Genomic DNA, 22,876 nt, shown 5'->3' with positions numbered 1-22,876 from the left:
AAGAAAAAGACAAAAGTGTGAGGAAAAAAAGAGAGGAGAAAAAAACAAAATCCGGATCTATCTAGACTCAATCTCGTAGTTAAATTCGGATTGAAATATGTTTTGTGCACTGTTCAGTAAAACAGGCATAACTTCCTCATACGATGTCCATTTTGGCTCCGCGAGTACTCAAATGAAAGCTAGCAACGAGCCGCATCTAAACAGTTGCAGAAGCTAGTTCAATATTTGGCACCTCAAATTAAGCTTCGAAATAGGTCTTTTTGCCCTCCGAAGTTCATGAACATAGCTTATTCCAGTGTTTCAGGCCAGTTTTAGAATTTTTTTGACTCCTCATATCAACTCGGAATTGAGTGATTCCTTTTGCCTTTGAAAGCTTGAGTCAATAACATTCTTGAAAAATATTATCAAAAAATTGGCACAAACTTTTCCAGAGAAAAGTCAGAGAGAAAGTTGTTGATATATCCTGCTTGGCTGTTGTTTCACATCATTATCTTTACGGCTATTGTGATCTTCACTTATATTTTGCTGTCCAGAGCTACTTCATATCTTTTGTTGTTGCTAGTTGTGCTACACCGTGACCTCATTAGTGTTCTAGGCTCGTGTCTCTAGTCAGGTCTAACCTAGGACCAGCATAGTACCGTCGTTGAACGTTTATTCAACATTGCATCTCTGAATTGATTATTGCTAATCTTTTGCTACCAAATGTAGCCAACCCAGCTCCACATATTTCTACACTGTGTATACGTATGTTCCCCTGGCAATCGCTTTACACAATCTTCGGAGTTATTTGACACCGCTGGTTGCCTGTCACCACCTGCCGCATGGTAAGAACTTGTAAGATATTGATATTTGCTTTACTGCGAGCACTTTACAACCACATCCTAGTAGTTTATAGGAACATTATTCTCGAATTTTGTTTCTTGTTTCTACTAATCATGACAGATTCCGGAGACAGAAGTTCTTGGACGACGGACACATCTTCACCATCACGAGATGTCGGACAACACACACATGCACATGGTCAGGTTATCTCTTTACCGTCAATTGAGGGTAGATTTAATCCTGCTATTGATCTAGCTTGGGAGCTTGAAGTAGAACAAGTTTTTACTCACCATGATTTTTCTGAACTTGAGAGAGTGCGAGCTACCACTAGAGCATTTACTCGTTTTGCTTCTATTTGGGGGAGTGTACATTGTAAGAAAAATATTGATAACCAACCCACAACTTGGAAAGTTTTGGAAGCTGTAATGAGACAACAATTTTTCCTCCTTACTATCGTCGTGAATTGCTTCACAAATTGGAACAATTAAAACAAGGCAGTAACATTATTCATGCTTACTACCAAGAGTTCAAATTTTATATGCATCATTGTGACATGGAAGAATCTGAGGATGATACAATGAATAGATTTTTTGGTGGTTTGAACCATGATATCCGTGCAAGATTTCAGTATATTTCTCATTGCATTACTGGTATGTATGTTCGTGCTTGTACCTTTGAGAGACAGATACAGGTGGATGCATTGGGTGACAACAACAACTACCATTCCAGTTCATGCTCACCACCGCTGGTTGGTTCCTCCATCGTTGCACCTACTAGAGCAGCCCCACCTCGGATTGTGAGTGCGACATCATCTCAAGAGTATGATACGTTATCAACGTCCGTATCTACATCAGCTACATCTTTGCGACAAGGTAACAATAAAGGTATTGATGATATAACTTCACATGAGAATGATGCATGCCTAGTTAACTTGAATGCATCATGTGTTGAGTTACCTATTGATTTGAGCACACCACCTATTTCAGAGAATCTTGTTACTGTCATGAATGTGTCATGTGATCAAACAACTGAAATACCAACAATTTTTAGTGCACCCATTGAATTAATTGTTGATGCAAAAGAACCAATGTTTAATCATTTTGATATGACCTCTAATCTTGGTGATGATTCTATGTCCAATGACTTATTGCATGTTTGCTTATTTAAGCATGTTGTAGAATGTAAATTTGATGCAAGTAAGGTTTATTCACCAATGTTGGGATGGTTTAATGATGACCATTGCCATTCTTTTTAAATGAATAAGAACTTCACTTATATGTGCAAACTGAGTTGCAATATTTTCATGTCTTCTACTTCTTGTGATAATTTTTTGGCTTTAGATTTTATGAACTATGAAAGTTACTCATGTATACATGTGTCAAATGTGCAAAAATTAAGGGAAGTAAAAATCGATGACATATACATATACAACATGTACACCTTGTCTCTTTTGTTAGCCACATTTCAGATTAAGCAACGCCGAGGATGGCTTTGTTTTCAAAAAGGGGAGGATGATTGGGACATGACTACCTTGGATACGACCAAAAATATTGCATACATGCATATTTGTCAGGTGATTTCTAGTGCAAACTATTCAATAATCTATTTATGTTATCTAGAACAAAAATACTTTACACACTTTTGTGTTTTGTCTAATTCTAGGTGTATGAGACATTTTTACAATCCACATATAAAGATAAGGGAAAAGGAGAAGTTTAGGTTCTATTCAAAAAGTTCTCTCACGTCACTTTTGGGCCAAGAGAAGATAGAGTCCAAGTCTCTCACGTTCTGGATTCAGATTCGGACTGCACAGACATACCTGACTCAAAACATCAACAACTTTTTCATACAGACTCCAAATTGGGTGATTCCTTTTTTGTTGGAAAGTAGATTTCGTGCTCTTTCCAATCCAATTGGAATCATTTTCAAATTCATCCAGAGCATTGAGATATCAACGAAACAATCTGACGCTGCTGCAGAATCCGAGTCAAACAACAAGTCCGAAGGTGTTGCACCACCTCCACTTGGGCCCATGAGCCTTGTACGACCTAGGGTTAGTTTTAGGCTGCCTTGGGATGTCCTCCCACCTCCTTGGCCACCACCCCTTGCTCCTATATAGGCAGATCCATCTAGTAGCTTTTTCCTTGGGATTTGTTTAGTTAAAAGTTAGCCATTGCAACTTCGTGTACTTCGTTTGTGTCCAACGACCAGACCAAGGCCGCTTATGGATCCCCACCATTATCAATACTTCATATATATTCGCAATATTCAGATTGCAATATCATATTCTTGGTTGTTCTTCGATTGCTTGCAGGAATAGACCTTCGTGGTCAGGCTGACCGTGCTTCCGGCATTGTCAGTAACCTCAGGAGATTGGTTTAGCGATTGCTAAGGTGCAACGTCGTGCATGTTTGTAGTCGGATCATCAAAGTCGTCCCCACTAAATCGATAGTTGTCATCTCATCAAAAGATTGGGACACCTTTGCCTCTATCAGATGATAACTATCGATTTGGTGGAGACGACTTTGACGATCCGACTACAAACGTGCACGACGTTGCGCCTTAGCAATCGCTAAACCAATCTCCTGAGGTTACTGACGATGCCGAAAGCACGGTCAGTCTGACCACGAAGGTCTATTCCTGCAAGCAATTGAATAACGAGCAAATATATGATAAAGCAATCTGAATATTGCGAATATATATGTAGTATTGATAATGGTGGGGATCCGTAAGCGGTCTTGGTCTGGTCGTTGGACACAAACGAATTACACGAAGTTGCAATGGATAACTTTTAACTAAACAAATCTCCAGGAAAAAGCTACTAGATGGATATATTTATATAGGAGCAAGGGATTGCGGCCAAGGAGGTGGAAGGACATCCCAAGGCAGCCTAAAACCAACCCTAGGTCGTACAAGGCTCATGGGCCCAAGTGGAGGTGGTGCAACACCTTTGGACTTGTTGTTTGACTCGGATTCTGCTGCAGCGTCAGATTTTTTCATCGATATCTCAATGCCCCGGACGAATTTGAAGGTGATTCCAACTGGGTTGGAAAGAGCATGAAATCTACTTTCCAACAAAATAAGAATTACCCAATTTGGAGTCCGTGTGAAAACATTGTTGACGTTTTGAATCAGGTATGTCTGTGCAGTCCGAATGTGAATCCAGAACGTGAGAGACTTGGACTCTATCTTCTCTTGCCCCAAAAGTTACGTGAGAGGACTTTTTGAACAGAATCTAAACATCTCCTTTTCCCTTATCTTCATATGTGGATTGTACAAATGTCCCATACACCTGCAATTAGACAAAACACAAAAGTGTGAAGTATTTTTGTTCTGGATAACATAAATAGTATATTGAATAGTTTGCACTAGAAATCACCTGACAAATATGCATGTATGCAATAATTTTGGTCGTATCCAAGTTAGTCATGTCCTCATCACCTCTCGTGGCACCGAAGGGAGGTAGCAGAATGGGCTCTCCATCGGTAAAGGCGGACCTGAACTCCCCGAGCACTGTCCGCTCGGCGCGTGGGAGAACTCTTTGTTCACATACATGCTTCCTTGATGTGCGGTGGCTCCTGATCTTCGGGCCGTCGGGGATGACCATGCTCTTTGTGGGATTACACGGAGAGCATGGCGCCCAATTTGGCTGTCGTGATGGGGGCTTCGGGCGGAAGCGGTACGGAAGGTGGCGGCAACCCACGACACCTCAAGAACGGGGGTGACCGTTCCGATGAGTCGTGTATTCTGGTGACTCCGCCGCCCCAGTTTAGGTTTCCGACAGTGTCACCATCCGCACCTGCCCTCTGGTTACTTCCTCCTAGCTAGGAAACGGTGCCACCCTGATCCTGGGGAGGCGCCGAATCCTTGCTTGGCCTTCCCTCCACCTTCTTCGTCTCTCCTTGTAGTTTCGAAGAAGGAGAGGAAAAAGTGAAGGCATCACGGGCATTTTATCTTCTTTTAATCTTAAATATGTAGTCACTTGCCAAATTTTAGTTCAAATTATGTAATCTCTTGAATCCACGTTTGTCTCCTATAAGGTCAGTACTTGTTTGATCAGCATATTACTGAAAAAGATAAACCTTGCCGAGGAATTGTGCATGTAATATGTCCATGCAGAGGTGGAATGCCTCTATACTTTTAAGTAAACAAGTTTCCCTCGGCAAGCTACCATGCTGGTACACTTAGTTTTGTTGCCGTGGGGTCAGGCCAACCAGGCACAAAACATGAAGAAGGACCAACCCCCCACCAATATTTATTCATCAAAGGCCACTGGGACCATCCTGACCGAAGCAACATTTGAGTCCAGGGATGGGAGCACCTAATGATAGAGGCAAAGGTGTCCCTTCTTTCGATGAGATGATGGATATCGCTCTGGTGGAAGTCGACTTTGATGATCCGACTATGAACATGCGAGGACGTCGCGCCTTACCAATCTCTAAACCAACTCCGAGAGGTTATTGACCACCCCGGAGCACGATCAACCTGACCACGAAGGTCTATTTCCTGCAAGCAAACGAAGAACAAGCAAGAAACTAAGATTGCAATCTGGATATTGCGAATATAAGATGAAAGCTTTATTGATCAAGGTGGGGTTTTGTGACGCCTTGGTCTGGTCGTTGAACACAAACGAAGTACGTGAAGTTGCAGCAATGGCAAACTTTTAATCTAAACAAAACCCAAATTCTAAACGATGCCCTAAGGGCTATATATTTGGAGGAGAGAGGGGGGATTTCGTGGCCCTTGGAGGAGGGGTCCAAAACCAACCCCGACTCTTGTTTTCCCACACATACGGACTCTAAAAACAATAGATAATCAAGTATTTCAAATCACATGGGCCTGGCCCAAAAATAAGGTGACGCAGCACCTAGAATAGCCTCTGGACGAAATTTATGATGTGGCATTTTGTATATTTCGTCCAAGGCTTCATGCACTCATTATGGTGGCTTCAAAGTCCTGGAATCATAACTTGTAACTCTGTTCTTGTTCCCCTTGCGCATGCCATCATCTCCATGCTTGAACTTTCTCCAAGGTTCATCTGTCTTGTCCAAGCTAGGCCCTTAATTTGTAAGCAAAACAAACGTATCCAATTTAGGCCACACCATATTCTCATGAACATTACAATCGTTAGCAAGAAACAAAAGTACCTGGTAATTCAATTGGCTTGCGCGAGTTCTAGTAATTAGTCCTGTATGTATAACAGCAGGGGTTGTGGGTGTAACAATGGTATAGATGTCCTCATCATCCTCCCCTTCTTGAAATGAAGTCGTCCTCGATGGAAGCTCATCTTCTTCACCCAAATAAGATTTCAAATCTGCAATGTTAAAAGTGGGACTAACCCCGAAATCTGCATGCAGCTCAAGTGATGTGGAGCCCAAGGTCATCCCCATGGACCTATCATCATCTCACCATGTGCCTAGAAGACCCATGACACGAGCACGTGCAAGAGCTCTCTAAACCGAGGTGACGTCTCTCCTCTCACAATTCCACTTCGATTCACATGAGACATGGCTACTACCTCAAACGGACACATTATGCATACTCAGGTACCAAGGAGTTAGCCATGGAGAAGCTAAGGAGCAAGAAGGATCGGAAGCGGAAGACATGCATGTAGACGGAGAAGAAATCAGCCAAGTCCCAGGCTGGCCGGACGATTCGGACACAGCCCGGACTATCCGGATAAGTGGAGAACCGAGAGAACCCGAAGCTGCACCCCGAGGCCGGATCATCCGGACGAGCCCAGGATCATCCGGACCCCAGCCGGACGTCCGGACCCCCCTCCAGACATCCAGGTCACCAACGACGCCACTCGCCTCTTCACCTCGTCCGGACCATCCGGGTCCTGAAGCCCGGATCATCCGGCTGTCCGTCCGGATCATCCGGACCACCACCTACATGTGCGTGTTGGGCAGAAGCCCATGTACCCCTTCGCCCCCTTTGCCTATATAAATGACTCCTCCACCACTTTTCTAGGGTTAGCAAATGATTAGCTCATATTTGTGTGAGAGCTTTGCTCATCCACTTGGTTACCTTCTCCTCGGAGATGGAGCCTCCTCGGAGAAGATCCCCCAAGCGGATACAAGATCCCATCACAAGAAGAACCTCAAGACCTCCTCACGGAGAAGATCGTGCTATTTGTATCGTCCTTAGTTGAACGTGGATCATGTATCTCTTATGTGTTTGACGATCTGGCATATGTGTGATTGTTCTTGTTGGTTGGAGTGATTCTCTCGGGTTCCCCTCATGTTTTCTCCTCGTGTTCTTCGTGTTCATTGCGGGATCCGCTCCTTTCGTGAAAGATCGACCATCTAGGGTTCCATCCTACATCATCTTGGTATCTAGAGCCACGTTGATCACCATTTTGGAGCCTCCCCGTTGTGTTTTCTAGCTTTATTTTCTTGTTTTTAATCCTAATTCGAAAATCCCCACAAAAATAGATCCCATTTTTTGTGATTTGTGAGTTTTAATGAAGTTTTGTTGGTTTTGATCCGCGAATTTGTTGTGTTGCAAGTGGATCTTAGCTTTCCCCACCATCTCCACCTCGCAATCCATCCCAAATCCACGAAATCCTCGAATTTTCCCCCATTTTCGAGTTCCTCCCGAGCCATCCCCGAGCACAGTTGACCCGCCCGGATCATCCGGCCCTTGTCCCGGATCATCCGGCTCTTGGCCCGGATCATCCAACTAACTATGCCGAAACTGCATTTTCTGCAGTTTTTGACCACCACCACCTACGTCTCCGAATACACAGTTTCACCTCCACCACTTACCTTCCGCAATTCGATACACCAAACCCTACCACCACTTGACCGCTTCAAACCCCGACAAATTTTGATGCATTTGGTTTTAAGAATTTGAGTTGTGGTTCATCGTTTCCTAGCGTGTTTCGGCTAACTAGCAACAGTTCGACATCGACACTACCACCGCTCATCTGCGCCATGGACTCGTCATCAACAACAGTAACTTCGTCTTGATTTTTCACACCCTCAACAGTAAGCAAGGACGGTAAATTCGACGACATCTTTGTCCACTCCTTGCCATTACGTTGATAATGATGTAGGGTAGAACCCTAATCGGCCGATCTTTCACGAAAGGAGCGGATCCCGCGATGAACACGAAGAACACGAGGAGGGAAACGAGGGAAATCACAAGGGGAAACACAAGAGGAACACTCAAACTAACAAGAACAAGTCACACAAGTGCTAGATCCTCGAATACAAATGGGAAGATACACGATCCAAAGTCAATAATGGACGATACACGGTAACCGGTCTTCTCCGTGAGGAGGTCTTGAGTTCTTCCCTAAAAGGGGTCTTCAATCCGCTTGGGGGATCTTCTCCAGTGGACGCTCGAATCTCCGAGGAGAAGGTAACCAAGTGGATGAGCAAGACCCCTTTTAGGGAAGAACTCAAGACCTCCTCACGGAGAAGACCGGTTACCGTGTATCGTCCGTTGTTGACTTTGGATCGTGTATCTTCCCCTTTGTATTCGAGTATCTAGCACTTGTGTGACTTGTTCTTGTTAGTTTGAGTGTTCGTCTTGTGTTTCCCCTTGTGATTTCCCTCGTTTCCCTCCTCGTGTTCTTCGTGTTCATCGCGGGATCCAATCCTTTCGTGAAAGATCGACCGATTAGGGTTCTACCCTACATCATCTTGGTATCATGAGCTTGATTGATCACGATTTCGGAGCCTCCCCTCATTGTTTTCTGGCCTAATTTTGTTGTGTTCTTCCTTAAATTCAAAAACACCCACCAAAAATAGCCCCAATTTTTTTGTGATTTGTTGGTTTGACGAAGTTTTGCTGAATTTGATCCATAGACTTTCTTGGTTTCAAGTGGATCTAGCATCTCCCCAAGTTTCCCCATCTTTCTTTCACAAAATCTCATCAATTTTGACCCCAAAATCCCCAAATTCCACCCAAAATCGCGTCCCGGATCTGAAATATCGCGTTGACCCTGACCCACCGGACGACCCGCCCTTTACGGACGTCCGGAGCCCATCGACCGACAGGACGTCCGACCTTTTACGGATGACCGGAACCCCTAACCCGAGCCAAATTAACGGATTTCCAAGAATGCCCGGACGTCCGGCCACCGGTCGTCTGACCATCTTCGGACGTCCGGTACCTGTAGTTTCCCATTTCGGCTGATTTTTGTTTTGTCCATAACTAATTCATCCAGAGTTCGATTTTCGAGTTCTTTAGCTTGTTGAAAAGCTCTTGACATCCCCCTTCCAACAAAAATACCACCAAAACCATTTGACTCCATCAAAGTTTTGTAACTTTGGCATCTTTTCCTAGGGCTTCCACCACATCCTCTGCTACACCACCACCGACTTCCACAACCTTACCAATTTTGTTCTTCATCGCATTAGTGGTTGCTTGAGGAGTGATTTGAGTCTTCTAAGGTGTCTAGGCTATTTAGGTATGGTTGCTTCTTCATCAACCTCCACTACCATAACTTCCGCATAGTTTTTCCCACCTCACACTCCCGCCACACCGACTTAACCCAATTTTGTTTGTGTTGTGAGTTGTGTCTCCTAAGGTGTTTCGGCTACTTAGGGACCGTGCTTCCAACTCCGACACCGTGTATAGTACATCACCATAACCTCCACTTCCGCATTGCCTACTCGCATAACCCATCATTCCACCACCGCATTCCGCTACCACCATTTTGACATTTGACGTTTGAGATTTTGAATTCGCGGTTTTTCCGTTTCCTAAGGTGTTTCGGGTACTTAGGGACGAGTCTCCATCATCTTGGTATCTCCATCAAGATCATCGCCACTCATCATCGACACGGACGGTAACCACCATATCATCTTGGTATTGTGGTATCCCTCCATTGTATATTCCTTTGTCATTGCATTGATAAACCCTAGCCCATTTTGCGTTACTTGCCTATCGAGACTAGCCATTTGAGTATTGCCGGGAACGTTACTTGTGCACATTAGTGATCTACACCATATGTTCCATACATACCATACCATATTGGTATCATCATATCATCTCTTGTGCCTCAAGTTTGTTCCCGCATATACACAATTACTATCTTGGTTTGTGCATTTCGCAAAGTGGCCATACAAAAAAGAATAAGCTTTTAAGCAAAGAAAAAGAGTGAATAAAGAGCTTGTAAGCAAGTGCCATAGCATCATACCACATTGCATAAGATTGTCATATCCAATCATCTTGGATCATACCACTAGAACATCATATACATAGCATACTTGGGATAGAAGTCGTTGCATTTCTGTCTCCTATAGGTTGTGCACAAGTGTCGTATCCGCCTATTGAGCAATCGTGCTAGCATCTCTCTTGAGTTGTGCAACACGAGCGTTTTCCGTGGATTCCACATTTTGTGCTCATCCTTGGTTGCATGACCCCATTTATCAATTCGTGGGTGTGTTTCCGTGTGCCACATATTGCTATTGGTCTACTTGTTTCACTTGCGAATTTGTGAATCTCTTTCAACATTATTGAATCTTGCTAACATTTTGCATCAAATTTTTTGTGCCACTATCCTCACCGAACTCCACCATAGCCTTATTTGTGTAGGTGTGAGAAACCGACAAGAATTGGTACCAATTGTGCTATTTCCTTGTCCACATTGGAGTGATCATTGATCCACTTTCAACTTCGATCAATGTACATTTGGTATTCGTTCTTCTCTTTCTACCTCTCACATTTTTCTTTTGGAGTGATGGATAGGCAAGGCATTTCATCTCCGGTCTTCCACAACAACGACGGCGTGAACAACTACATCACCAAAGCTTCAATCTTCGATCTACAACGACAAATGCAAGGCGCACAATCGAGATTGCGAGAGCGCATCGAGAACCTCTCCATCGACATTCATCACTCCGAAGCAAGGAAAATGGACTACACCGACAACAAGCTTTCCGCGCGCAAGGAGGAGCAAGCTGCAAGGATGGAGGAGATTCGGACCTTGTTGATCAACCGTTCTTCCCCTTCATCATCCTCAAGGCGGTGACGTTCAACTCACAAGTCCTCGGAGCGCAAAAATGATGCAAGCGCAAGTCATACATGTCCACATCTCCATGGAAACCACCATCACGTTCATGATCCACCTCGTCATGAAGGGCAAGTCACCTCCAAGCAACATGTGCACGACAACGACGAATGACATCTAGTATGAGCTCAAGTGCGACAATGACACCATCATCATGAAGATGCTTGCCAAGCGCAAATGTACAAGTCCCAACAAGCTCTACTTCACGCCAAGTCCAAGCTTCATGAGCAAAAGAGAAGACCGTGAGATGAGAACCACCAAGATGGAGCTACGGCTACAACAACCACTTCGGCATCTTCGCCAAGTGCTATCAAGGCATCTTCGCCTTTGGACGTACGACATCTTCGCCTACTTCCCGTGATTTCGCTTACATCGACATCATCAATTACAAGGCGACCACCTACGAGCGAAGGCGACACTTCCATCTTCGGAAGCCCCTCAAGGAAGATGGCCGAGCATGGGAAATTCCCTTCGGTCATGGAGACGAGCTATGAGGTGCCACATCATATGGACCACCTACAACAACAAGACGGCGGCAAGAAGGTCGAGCAAGGGCCATCCCCTTCGACCACGGCGATGAGCATGAACCTCTCCAACAACATGAAGACGACGCCCATATTGGACTCATACTCTGAGTCAAGCTACGAGACCGCACATGAGACCTTATCTTTGGTCTTAGAGGAGAGTGATGATGTGCCATATTCGGCCTTCATCCACGACTAAAACTACGACATGATTGAGCATGGAGACATTTGCACCAACATCTCTCCGTCACCCACATATAAAGAGATGACCCAATTCCCATGTGAGGAGATCCACCCCACCATGAGTGATATGAGTGACTCCACCATTTGTGACATTGAGTGCATTTCCTATGAGAGGATGCGTGTGACCACCACTAGCCCCACACTTCAGAGCATCCAAGAGGGAGTGAGTGAGCCATCACACTTAGTGAGTGAGTTAGTTGACACGGCACGTGAGGCCACTTTGATCTCTAACGACTTAACCTCTACTCCTAGTGTGTTTTCTTCTTTGGTGCTAGGTCTCCTATATTACGACACGCCTATCCTCGACGAGTCGATGCCTCCAATGGATACGACGATGGCCATGGTGGATGATGCTACACCCCCACATAGTTCCATCAAGATGAAGATGACCATGACTCGGTCTTCGACACCTCACCTACAACACATGAGCGATGCTCCAATGGTAACATAGGTGAGGGTACTTCTCTTGTCCCACTAGCGGACTATCTCACCAATGATTGCTTGCATGATGTTGATCCACCTATTCCCATGCTTCATGCTAGTGTGACTTCTTCATGTCATGACTTACCTATCTATGATGAATATCATGATGAGCATGTTGATTTGCCTAGTTGTGATGCTATGCTCCATAGGATATCATGTGAAAGTTCTATTGGTCACATCATGTTTGTTAATCCATTAACCTTGTCATATGCTATGAGTGAGATATCCCATATTGCATCATTTCAATCTCAACATAGTGACTATGCATGCATGTCGGTGTCAAAACCGACGGATCTCGGGTAGGGGGTATTGAATTGTGCGTCTAAGGTCAATGGTAACAGGAGACAGGGGACACGATGTTTACCCAGGTTCAGGCCCTCTCTATGGAGGTAATACCCTACTTCCTGCTTGATTGATCTTGATGATATGAGTATTACAAGAGTTGATCTACCACGAGATCGTAGAGGCTAAACCCTAGAAGCTGGCCTATGATTATGATTGTTGTGTATCTATCGACCATCCTGGCCCTGGTCTATATAATGCACTAGAGGCCTAGGATAACAAGACTCCTAGCTGAATACGCCGGTGGTGGAGGAGTCCTTGTCTTGATCACCAAGTCTTGTGGAATCTTCCTTGTATGCGGCAGCTGTCCGAACTGGCCCATGAGTATACGTCCGTGGGGGTCCTCGGCCCAATCTAACTGACCAGGAGACAATGTGGTGAGTACCCCCAAGTCCAGGACATCGTTAGTAGCCCCCTGAACCGGTCTTCAAGTTGGGGACGCTCCTTGGTTCTTCCGAACTGTTCTTTGCCTTCGGTCGTCGGTCTTGAAAACTGGTTCAACAAATCTTCCCATCTTCTATCTTGAGGATTGCCGAGCTAAATCTGAAGATCTCACACGTCGGGTATCCGAGGAGCCCTTTAAGTCTTCGGCCTTTATCAATGCCTTATTATTTTTATGCCACACCTCGGGTTTGAAGTTGTTCCCGAGCAGCAGCGTCCTCTTGCGTCTGAGCTCCAACGCCGGGCTATATCCGAGGTGTCATATCACCTTGGTTAAAAAAAGTCGAAGGAGTTTAGCCGAGCTTAATGCCGAAAATGCCCTCTATGGAGCCAGCCACTCGTGCCTGAGCTTTATGCCGGACTGCTTCTGAGGTGGTGCACCACCCTGACTGTGGGTCGATTTTTTGTCAATATTTTTTATTGGTGCAATTTATTCTCTGCCGAGATATATAGCTAGTAGCCCTCAAGGTGTGTATCGGTCTAAAACCCGAGATGCACCTGAAGGATGATGTAAGACTGCTGATCCCAGTAGCCACTGAGACTTAGGTCGATGTGCAAAATCGGCCTGAGGATCAACTCCTAGCTCGACAGCATACATAGGAATAAAAAAGCAGTGTAATATATTAGAAATAATAATGATTAGCAGACGGGCCCCTGCGAGAGGGTCGTGAGAAGTCGCCGTGATATATTAGCTTGATGCCAGATAGGTCCAGATGGTACTTATTGTTGTCCGAAGACGCGCTTTCTCATAGTTCGATCAAGCCGAACACTGAGCCCTTTGAATTTTCTGCATTGAATAGGCAATGCAGTATCCCCCGACACACTGGTCGGGTGGCAACACCAGATCAGGGGATCGATGTGCCCCTTTAATATTTGTAAATAATGAGCGCAAAGCCCAGTAGCCCCCGAGCCTTTATGTGGGCACGGGTGGCCGAATTCAGGATCGATATCCAGAGTAAAATCATAGACTATGTGTAGTGATTCTATGTATCCGAGTACTTTACATCATTATTTTCACTCCATTGCGACCGTTTATCAGTTGAAAGTGGCCCATCGTCGACCTCTACCCCTTGGTAGATACTACGCAGGGTGTTTTCGCAATAACAAAACAACCCTTAGCCGACGTCTCGGTGCCCGAAGGCGGTTGTGTTAGCGGAAACGAGGCAATCAGATATGCAGGGTTTATAACTTTCGCTTAGTCATAGGAGCTTTAAACTGGGGAAGCTAGCTATGAGCCCCCGGTTAGTGTTCGGCGACATCCGAGGTCAAGCCATAAACACTTCGGCCAATGTTATGAACGACCCGTCATTTAACATAGGCATCGGACCGCTGACCAGTTTAGCCTATTGTGACAGTCAGTTTTCGGCTTTCTCCACTAAGGTGCTGATGAGTACATGACTACCATGGATATGACCAAAAATATTGCATACATGCATATTTGTCAGGTGATTTCTAATGCAAACTATTCAATAATCTATTTATGTTATCCAGAATAAAAATACTTCACACACTTTTGTGTTTTGTCTAATTGCAGGTGTATGGGACATTTGTACAATCCACATATGAAGATAAGGGAAAAGAAGAAGTTTAGGTTATGTTTAAAAAGTCCTCTCACGTCACTTTTGGGCCAAGAGAAGATAGAGTCCAAGTCTCTCACGTTCTGGAATCAGATTCGGACTGCACAGACATACCTGACTCAAAACGGCAACAATTTTTTCATACTGACTTTGAATTGGGTGATTCATTTTTTGTTGGAAACTAGATTTCGTGCTCTTTCCAACCCAATTGGATTCACCTTCAAATTCGTCCGGAGCGTTGAGTTATGGACGAAACAATCTGACGTTGCAGCAGAATCCGAGTCAAACTACAAGCCCAAAGGTGTTGCATCACCTCCACTTGGGCCCATGAGCCTTGTACGACCTAGGGTTAATTTTTGGCTGTTTTGGGACGTCCTCCCACCTCCTTGGCCGCCACCCATTGCTCCTATATAAGTAGATCCATCTAGTAGCTTTTCCTGGGGTTTTGTTTAGACTAAAAGTTCGCCATAGCTGCAACTTCGTGTACTTCGTTTGTGTCCAACGACCAGACCAAGACGTCACAGAACCCCACCTTCATTAATAATGCTTTCCTCTTTTATTCACAATACCCAGATTGTAATCATAGCTTCTTGCTTGTTCTTTGTTTGCTCGCAGGAAATAGACCCTCGTGGTCAGGTTGATCGTGCTCCGGCGTGGTCAATAACCCTTGAAAGTGGGTTTAGCGATTGCTACGGTGCGACGTCTTTGCACGTTCGTAGTCGGATCGTCAAAATCTACTCCCATAGAAAACGATATCTATCTCATCGAAACATCGGGACACCTTCGCCTCTATCAAGTGGTATCAGTTTTCAGGTTGCTCGGTGAGAATTTCTAGTTTTTCCTAGATTAGATTTATTTTCTTACCTATTGTGCAAGAAAAAGCCACAAAAAAGGTTAGATCTATTCATCCTTTGGCCAAGCCAATCTGAGCCTTTGCTATTTTCTTTTCATTGCTTGCATAGTTGAATTATCGGTTGCATCGTCATGTCGAGTTGTTGGTCTTAGTGTCTAGTTCGTTTAGAGTTTCGAGTCCTGTTCACATTAGTCACGCCGCCGCTGCATCGTTATCCCTTCCGCTGTCCACCACCCATCCATCAATTTCCACCATGTGCTACCCATCGTTCATTGTCACAATCATAGTTGAGGTTGTTCACATCTTCGCTAGATCCAATCTGCATCTTATCTAGTTTGTTTTGGAAAGAGGGAGAGAGAAAAAAAGAAAAAAAACACCAACAACTTTTTCATACGGACTCCGAATTGAGTGATTCCTTTTGCGTTTGAACGCTTGAGTCAATATAGTTATTGAAAAAAAATTATCAAAAAATTGCCACAAACTTTTCCAAAGGAAAGTTGGAGAGAAAGTTGTTGATATATCATGCTTGCCTGTTGTTTCACATCATTATATTTACGGCTATTGTGATCTTCACTTATATTTTGCTTCCAGAGCTACTTATTATCTTTTATTGATGCTAGTTGTGCTACGACGTGGCCTCATTAGTGTTCTAGGCTCGCGTCTCTAGTCCGGTCTAGCCTAGGACCAGCACAGTACCGTCGTTGAGCGTTTATTCAACAATGCATTTTTGAATTGATTATTGCTAATCTTTTGCTACCATATATAGCCAACTCAACTCCACATATTTCTACACCGTGTATATGTACGTTCCACTAGCAATCGCTTTAGACAATCTTCGGAGTTATTTGACACTGCTGGTTGCCTGTCACCACCTGCTGCATGGTAAGAACTTGTAAGATATTGATATTTGTTATACTGTGAGTGTTTTACTACCATACCCTAGTAGTTCATAGGAACATTATTCTTGAATTTTGTTTCTTGTTTCTAATAATCATGACAGGTTCCGGAGATAGAAGTTCTTGTACGACGGACACATCTTCACCATCACGAGTGTTGGGACAACACACACAAGCATATGGTCAGGTTATCTCTTTACCAACATTTGAGGGTAGATTTAATCCTTCTATTTATCTAGCTTGGGAGCTTGAAGTAGAACACGTTTTTACTCACCAAGATTTTTCTGAACTTGAGAGAGTACGAGCTACCACTAGAGCATTTACTGGTTTTGCTTCTGTTTGGTGGAGTGTACATTGTAAGAAAAACATTGATAACCAACCCACAACTTGGAAAGTTTTGAAAGCTGTAATGAGACAACAATTTTTCCCTCCTTACTATCGTCGTGAATTGCGACGCAAATTTGAACAATTTAAACAAGGCAACAACACGGTTTATGCTTACTACCAAGAGTTCAAATCTTATATGCATCATTGTGACATAGAAGAATCTAAGGATGATACAATGAATAGATTTTTTTGTGGTTTGAACCATGATATTCAGGCAAGATTTCAGTATATTCCTCGTTGCATTACTCATATGTATGCCCGTGCTTGTACCTTTGAGATACAGATACATGAAGATGCATTGGGTGACTACAACAACTACTATTCCAGTTCATGCTCACCACCGCCGGTTGGTTACTCCACCATTGCACCTATTAGAGCAGCCCCACATCGGATTGTGAGCGTGACATCAACGTGAGAGTATGGCACATTGTCAACGTCCGTAACTACATCAGCAAGATCTTTGCGACAAGGTAACAGTAAACGTACCGATGATATAACTTCACATGAGAATGATGCTTGCCTAATTAACTTAAATACATCATGTGTTGAATTACCTCTTGATTTGACAACATCACCTAGTTTAGAGAATCTTGTTACTGTCATGAATGCATCATGTGACCAAACAACTGAAATACCAACATTTTTGAGTGCACCCATTGAATTAAATGTTGATGCAAAAGAACCAATGTTTAATCATTTTGATATGACCTCTAATCTTGGTGATGATTCTGTGTCAAATGACTTATTGCAAGTTTGCTTATTTAAGAATGTTGTAGCATGTAAATTTCATGCAAGTAAGGTTTATTCACCAATGTTGGGATGGTTTAATGATGATCATTGTCAATCCTTTGATATGAATAAGAGCTTCACTTATGTGTGCAAACTGAGTTGCAATATTTTCATGTCTTCTACTTCTTTTGATAATATTCCGGCTTCTGATTTTATGATCTATGAAAGTTAATCATGTATACATGTGTCATTTGTGCAAAAACCAGGGGAAGTAAAAATGAATGACATATACATATACAACATGTACACCTTGTCTCTTTTGTTAGCCACATTTCAGATTAAGCAGCGCCAAGGACGGCTTTGTTTTCAAGAAGGGGAGGATGATGAGGACATGACTACCTTGGATACGACCAAAAATATTGCATACATGCATATTTGTCAGGTGATTTCTAATGCAAACTATTCAATAATCTATTTATGTTATCCAGAATAAAAATACTTCACACACTTTTGTGTTTTGTCTAATTGCAGGTGTATGGGACATTTGTACAATCGACATATGAAGATAAGGAAAAAGTAGAAGTTTATGTTGTGTTCGAAAAGTCCTCTCATGTCACTTTTGGGGCAAGAGAAGAGAGAGTCCAAGTCTCTCACGTTCTGGATTCAGATTCAGACTGCACAGACATACCTGACTCAAAACGCCAACAACTTTTTCATACGGACTCCGAATTGGGTGATTCTTTTTTGTTGGAAACTATATTCCGTGCTCTTTCCAACCCAATTGCATTCACCTTCAAATTTGTCTGGAGCATTGAGTTATGGACGAAACAATCTGACGTTGCAGCAGAATCCGAGTCAAACTACAACCCCAAAGTTGTTGCATCACCTCCACTTGGGGCCATGAGCCTTGTACGAACTAGTGTTAGTTTTAGGCTGTCTTGGGACGTCCTCCCACCTCCTTGGCCGCCACCCCTTGCTCCTATATAAGTAGATCCATCTAGTAGCTTTTTCCTGGGGTTTTGTTTAGACTAAAAGTTCTCCATAGCTGCAACTTCGTGTACTTCGTTTGTGTCCAACGACCAGACCAAGACGTCACAGAACCCCACCTTCATTAATAAAGCTTTCTTCTTTTATTCGCAATATCCAGATTGCAATCTCAGTTTCTTGCTTGTTCTTCGTTTGCATGCAGGAAATAGACCCTCATGGTCAGGTTGATCGTGCTTCGGCGTGGTCAATAACCCTCGGATGTTGGTTTTGCGATTGCTAAGGCGCGACGTCTTCGCACGTTCGTAGTCGGATCGTCAAAATTGACTCCCACAGAAAACGATATCTATCTCATCGAAACATTGGGACACCTTCACCTCTATCAGGTGCTTAACCATGCGAGCTGGAAGTACAATCGCAGTGGTTCTCCCTTTCCACACCTAGCCGAACAAAGCAGAACATAGGAGGCAAGCACAGGAGCCGGGCAACCCAACTATTGACCGAAGACACAATTCAAAACCGATGAATATATGGCAATATCCAAGAGTGTTTTTGCCCAATCTTTAAAGGTGTCTGGCATTGCGCTACGAGACTAATGCTGGAAACACACAAATAGTTTAAAAGAACCATAGGCTTGGAAAACCAAAAAACGTCAGTGAAAACCTGACGTCCGAATAAGATCAAGTGTTCGGTGCCAATATGAAAATCGGACTGTAGAAAAAAAGTGCTTCTGTCGTGCTTTAACATGACACATCCTATCTCAAGACTTCAAGCGGGTCAGCCTACGGCTTCAACCTACTATCCCGAAGGTGGAGTACTTCTCATTAGGCCAGTTTAGCAAACTAAACTCTAGCGGTTTTGAGAGAGAAATTAGGCTCCCCAGCTAGTGACCACACACTCGTGTTGAAAAAAGGAGTGATAAATAATAGTAAAAAAAACTTCGCAACGACTAAGAAGAAGAACACTTATTATAAATGGCTCATATAAATTTAAGAGCCCCCAAGTGACTTGGGTAAAAGAATTTTATGTATAATGATTGTATGTACCGAAGTACTTCTGTACCTACTAATAAAGCAAGGTGCGTTTCGCCGATTTTTTTCATCCGTTCACCGCCAAAAGATTTTTTTCCCTATATCCGAGGTGGTACTAAACTTTCGTACTCCATTTGTTGGCAAAGGAAATACGATTTATGCAAAATTTCATACATGGGTTGCGCGCCCTATGGCCGAGTAAAGTTAGCCCATATTTTCCTGCCCACGCAGCAATAAAAAAAATTCTATTTCCCGCTCAATGCGGAATCTAATTTAAACTACGCACAGGGCGCCCAAGACTCGGCAGCTCATTTTTCTATGTGTTCCTATTGCAAGTCTATTTTATTCATTTTTTCATAAATTCAAAATTAAAAAAAAATGATCGCAATTGTAATTTTTCAATTTTTATTCAAAATTTCGTAAAAAAATACAAATTACAAAAATGTGTTCCTACTCAGCAAAATTTTAGGATTTTTTTGCCATGCCAAAATTTATTCAAATATAAATTACAAAAATATTCCCATTTTTCAAGAAATGTTTGTATTTTCCAAAATTGTTCAACATGTAAACAAATGCATTTTAAAAATGTTTCAAATTCGAAAAATATTCTTGTTTTAACGATATGTTTAAAAATTGAAAATAAAGTTTGCATTAAAGAAACACAATTTCTAAAATTCTTCTGCATTTTTAAAACATGTTCCCATTTTAAAAAAAGCACAACTTAAAAAATGTCCGTATTTTTATAAGAAGGTTCATGTCTTTAAGAAATGTATGTGCATTTCAGGAAATGTTCCGTTCAAATTTTTGTTCTTGCTTTGTTCAAAAATGTTTGGAATTTTCCAAAAAACCATCCATAATTTGGAAAATTGTTCAAGTTGCCAAGTATATTCGGTAGTTCATGTGATGAATTCCACAATTGTGTTCCTATTTAAATATGTTTGAAATTATAATTTTTTGTCATTTTGATTTTTTTTAGAATATAAAATATTGTTCCAATTTTTTGATTTTTTTGGGGTTTTTCAAAAAATAATTCAAGATTTAAAAAATGTTACAAATTAGAATTATTGTTTTAGTGATATGTTCAAAAATTGAAAATAATATTTGCATTAAAAGACAAATTTCAAAATTTCTTCTATATGTTCAAAACATTTTCCCGTTTCCAAAAATTGTTCACAACTTAAAAAAACGTATTTTTATAAAACGTTCATGTTTTGAGAAATGTTAGTGGATTTCAACCAATGTTCCATTCAAATTTTTTGTTAGTCTTTTTAAAAATGTGTGTAATTTGGAAAATTGTTCAAGTTGCCATGTCTATTTGGATTTCATAGTTATCGGTTTTTTAAAAGTTAAAAAACTGTCGAATCTCGCGTTGCATTATATTCTTTTATATTTATGCTGACCATTGGTTAGCAGAACATGTTTGTTTGCGTGGCTAGCAACATGTGGTCGGGTCTTTGAGGTCGTGAGGTCGATCACTCCCATACTGGGCCTGCTCTGCATCCGGCGCATCGAGTTAAGTCGACTTGTTCAGAATAAGGGACACCACAACTTATTGACAGTGGTAGCTTCCATGTGCCAATATAAAAGAATATGCTGGTTAATTATAATTGAAATAAATTATAGGCATGTGTCAATAAAAAAGAATATACTGGTTTGGCCATAATTAAAGGGTGCCATGTTGAACTAGAGAATACAGACATGTGGGGGTCTTGATCCATTCTTATATTGAGCTAGAGGCATATAATTTTGTTATCCCGTTGCAACGCACGAGCATATGTGCTAGTATATTAATTTGTGTTCACCTGAACTTTAAACGCGTCTTAACCGACCGTCGGCTTCTCCCTCTTCGGCCAAGGGCCGAAAAGTGTCATGTATCCACCTGTTGAGAGTATCGATGGTGTTTCCGATGACCAGGCAATCAGGCCATAAGGCTGTAACAGACAAAGCGCGCTCAGGGAACTTATGCTATATTACTGACGAAGTGTAAGAAGCATCTTCGAGGAAAATAGTACACCCATCGATACCTTTCTTCGATGCTCATTATTACTATGAGACTTGTGCAATAGATTTTTTGTACTCATGAGTTCCGTTGTGTGCCGACCATAATTGAAAACAATAAGAGAGCTAGCTTTCGGCTTCACCCAGTCTGAGGTCCGGCTCGGATGACCCGATCGTGACAATCGAAGAGGTGCTCCCTTTACTCCCTAGCCGAACAATCGGGAACGTAGGGGTAAACATAGGAGCGAGGCAACCCAGCTTGCAAATCGCTTAAGTCAACATGGTGCATATTGTGGCGTAATACACGAAAAAGGAATGAAGCCGTACAAGTGTAATCATTTGCAAGAGGAAAGGCTTCATAAAGGCAGCCCCCAGGTAAACGGGGTATATGAATTTGTGTGTCACAAACAAAGTTTTGACAAGGAAATTTTTTACAAGCAACTTTTTTCCAAAAAAGTATAATGCTTGGTCGAACCGAACACAAGTTAAAAATTTAAAACTTTGAGCATGAAGGCAACTTAGTTGGTTAATGTGTTTGGTATTGACGACGCGGTCCAAGCTTGATGCGGGACAAGGTTTCATCCCCCAAGCCGGTCCCGAGGTGGCGGAGCAAAGAGCTCGACACTCCGAAGTGGTGACATAGCACGGTCAATGCAGGCTGGCAGAGTGATGCCGAAGTCCCCGGCATGGGGTAACGAAGTGTTGACGAAGCCCCCGTCCAACCGAGGTGACGTGGTATGTAAGTATGCCGAGTTGACGATATTTCCCAACCCGGATCATTTTCCTGTGCACAAAAAATAGTGCAAACCGGAGATAATAGTAATTATAATAATTTAAAAAATCATTGCATAATGAATAATTTATGCAAAGTGAGTAATAAAAGAAATATGGCCTGGCGCCGAAGTCAATGTCGAAGCAGTGCGTCGGCATGATGCGGTAAAGGCTAAATTCACAGGTCGGTCCGAGTTCCGGATGCGGCGCTAGCTGGACCATGTACGGAAACTAACCGAACCACCATGCGACCTCGTTAATGCGGCCACCATTTGATAGACCTGTGTAGATATGATGGACAAACCAGAGTAATAATTCCTTGGAAAAAAATGAACGCAAACAAGCAAAAACTACTAGGATTAATAGCACCTGGTTTATTTGTTGTAGCAATCCGAAGAAAGGTGATTCCCAAAATTGGGACTCGATCCGCACACCCATTTCCTAATGGGCGATAAAGCGACGGCATGGTGATGCTAGCAAAGGTTGGCTCGCCGAGGCAAAGCCCTCGGTCCAGCTAATCGTGATGGAGTTGGTCGGCTAGTGACGCCAAAGTCTCCGGAGTAGGTTGATGAAGAGATGGCGAAGCCCCCGGTCCAGCTGAGATGTCGAAGCCTCGATGTCAGCCGATGAGTCGAAGTAGGTCGGTGTGATGGACACCGGCTTGAAGAAGCAACAGTGCGGCCCTGCCGATGCAGGTCGTAACATGGTCCATGCCGGCTTGATGAAGTGACCATGCGGCGATGCCGGTGTGCCCTCTCCGTGTAATCC

This window comes from Triticum aestivum, chromosome 4A (genome assembly GCF_018294505.1).
Source record: "Triticum aestivum cultivar Chinese Spring chromosome 4A, IWGSC CS RefSeq v2.1, whole genome shotgun sequence".
Lineage (NCBI taxonomy): Eukaryota > Viridiplantae > Streptophyta > Magnoliopsida > Poales > Poaceae > Triticum > Triticum aestivum.
This window is presented reverse-complemented; position numbering follows the sequence as displayed.